The 2,754-nt window shown below is 43.6% G+C and overlaps 1 non-coding gene across 1 annotated transcript; it reads left to right on the top strand.

Annotated features, from left to right (window-relative positions):
* Nucleotides 1-2,650: 2,650 nt before the first annotated feature.
* Nucleotides 2,651-2,754, top strand: LOC130983578 (small nucleolar RNA R71). Its single transcript, XR_009087561.1, has one exon. It is a non-coding gene; the product is annotated as a small nucleolar RNA R71 (small nucleolar RNA).

Raw genomic sequence — 2,754 nt, 5'->3', positions numbered from 1 at the left:
GTGAGGACTTGGTCCAACCTTTGATCAAAGTTGACCCTTTTTGAGTTTGAAAGGGACCTCGGGGATCACCTTTTTCAAGGCCACAACTTCATAGAAGTGGTCTTGATGCAACCTTGAGATGAATCTCTCCATCTCCCATGACTCAGAGGTGGAAGCTTTTGCCTTCCCTTTCCTCTTTCTAGAGGTTTCTCCGGCCTTGGATGCCATAAATGGTTATGGAAAAACAAAAAGCAATGCTTTTACCACACCAAACTTAAAAGGTTTGCTCGTCCTTGAGCAAAAGAAGAAAGAAGAGAGTAGAAGAAGAAGAAATGGAGGAGAGGGAGATGGCTTTGTGGTTCGGCCAAAAGGGGAAGAAGTAGTGTTTAGGGTGTGTGAAAATGAAGGAGTGAAGATGATAGTGGGATTTGATAGGTGGGGGGTTTTTGGGAAAGAGGTGTTGAGGTGATTGGTGAATGGGTGAAGAAGAGAGAGGGTGGTGGGGTTGGTGGGGATCCTGTGTGGTCCACAGATCTTTAGGTGTCAAGGAAAAGTCATCCCTGCACCAAATGGCATTCAAAAACACGTTTTGAGCCAATTCTGGCGTCAAACGCCGGGCTGGTGCCCATTTCTGGCGTTTAACGCCAGGTTCTTGCCTTTTCCTGGCGTTTAACGCCAGTCTGGTGCCCCTTTCTGGCGTTAAACGCCCAGAATGGTGCCAGACTGGGCGTTAAACGCCCATCTGGAAACCTTACTGGCGTTTAAATGCCAGTAGGTTCCTCCTCCAGGGTGTGCTGTTTTTCTTCCTATTTTTCATTCTGTTTTTGCTTTTTCAATTGATTTTGTGACTTCTCATGATCATCAACCTACAAAATAAAATAAAATAACAAAGGAAAATATATAAAATATAACATTGGGTTGCCTCCCAACAAGCGCTTCTTTAATGTCAGTAGCTTGACAGATGGCTCTCATGGAGCCTCACATTTTCTCAGAGCAATGTTGGAACCTCCCAACACCAAACTTAGAGTTTGAATGTGGGGATTCAACACCAAACTTAGAGTTTGGTTGTGGCCTCCTAACACCAAACTTAGAGTTTGACTGTGGGGGCTCTGTTTGACTCTGATTTGAGAGAAGCTCTTCATGCTTCCTCTCCATGGTGACAGAGGGATATCCTTGAGCCTTAAACACAAAGGATTCTTCATTCACTTGAATGATCAGTTCGCCTCCATCAACATCAATCACAGCCTTTGCTGTGGCTAGGAAGGGTCTGCCAAGGATGATGGTTTCATCCATGCACTTCCCAGTCTCTAGGACTATGAAATCAGCAGGGATGTAATGGTCTTCAATCTTCACCAAAACATCCTCTACAAGTCCATGAGCTTGTTTTCTTGAGCTGTCTGCCATCTCTAATGAGATTCTTGTAGCTTGCACCTCAAAGATCCCTAGCTTCTCCATTACAGAGAGAGGCATGAGGTTTACACTTGACCCTAAGTCACACAGAGCCTTCTTGAAGGTCATGGTGCCTATGGTACAAGGTATTGAAAACTTCCCAGGATCTTGTCCCTTTTGAGGTAATTTCTGCCTAGACAAGTCATCCAGTTCTTTGGTGAGCAAAGGAGGTTCATTCTCCCAAGTCTCATTTCCAAATAACTTGTCATTTAGCTTCATGATTGCTCCAAGGTATTTAGCAACTTGCTCTTCAGTGACATACTCATCCTCTTCAGAGGAAGAATACTCATCAGAGCTCATGAAAGGCAGAAGTAAGTCCAATGGAATCTCTATGGTCTCATTTTGAGCCTCAGATTCCCATGGTTCCTCATTAGGGAGCTCATTGGAGGTCAGTGCACGCCCATTGAGGTATTCCTCAGTGGCGTTCACTTCCTCTCCTTCCTCTCCAAATTCGGCCATGTTGATGGCTTTGCACTCTCCTTTTGGATTTTCTTCTGTATTGCTTGGAAGAGTACTAGGAGGGAGTTCAGTAACTTTCTTGCTCAACTGTCCCACTTGTGCCTCCAAATTCCTAATGGAGGACCTTGTTTCAGTCATGAAACTTTGAGTGGTTTTGATTAGATCAGAGACCATGGTTGCTAAGTCAGAGGGGTTCTGCTTAGAATTCTCTGTCTGTTGCTGAGAAGATGATGGAAAAGGCTTGCCATTGCTAAACCTGTTTCTTCCACCATTATTGTTGTTGAAACCTTGTTGAGGTCTTTCTTGATTCTTCCATGAGAAATTTGGGTGATTTCTCCATGAAGAATTATGGGTGTTTCCATAGGGTTCTCCTAGGTAATTCACCTCTTCCATTGAAGGGTTCTCAGGATCATAGGCTTCTTCTTCAGATGAAGCGTCCTTAGTACTGCTTGGTGCATTTTGCATTCCAGACAGACTTTGAGAGATCAAATTGACTTGTTGAGTCAATATCTTGTTCTGAGCCAGAATGGCATTCAGAGCATCAATCTCAAGAACTCCTTTCTTCTGATTAGTCCCATTGTTCATAGGATTCCTTTCAGAAGTGTACATGAATTGGTTATTTGCAACCATTTCAATCAGCTCTTGAGCTTCTGTAGGCGTCTTCTTCAAATGAAGAGATCCTCCAGCAGAGCTATCCAAAGACATCTTGGATAGTTCAGAGAGACCATCATAGAAAATACCTATGATGCTCCATTCAGAAAGCATGTCAGATGGACATTTTCTGATCAATTGTTTGTATCTTTCCCAAGCTTCATAGAGGGATTCTCCATCCTTCTGTCTGAAGGTTTGGACTTCCACTCTAAGCTT

This window comes from Arachis stenosperma, chromosome 5 (assembly GCF_014773155.1).
Source record: "Arachis stenosperma cultivar V10309 chromosome 5, arast.V10309.gnm1.PFL2, whole genome shotgun sequence".
Classification (NCBI taxonomy): Eukaryota; Viridiplantae; Streptophyta; class Magnoliopsida; order Fabales; family Fabaceae; genus Arachis; species Arachis stenosperma.
This window is presented reverse-complemented; position numbering and strand designations above follow the sequence as displayed.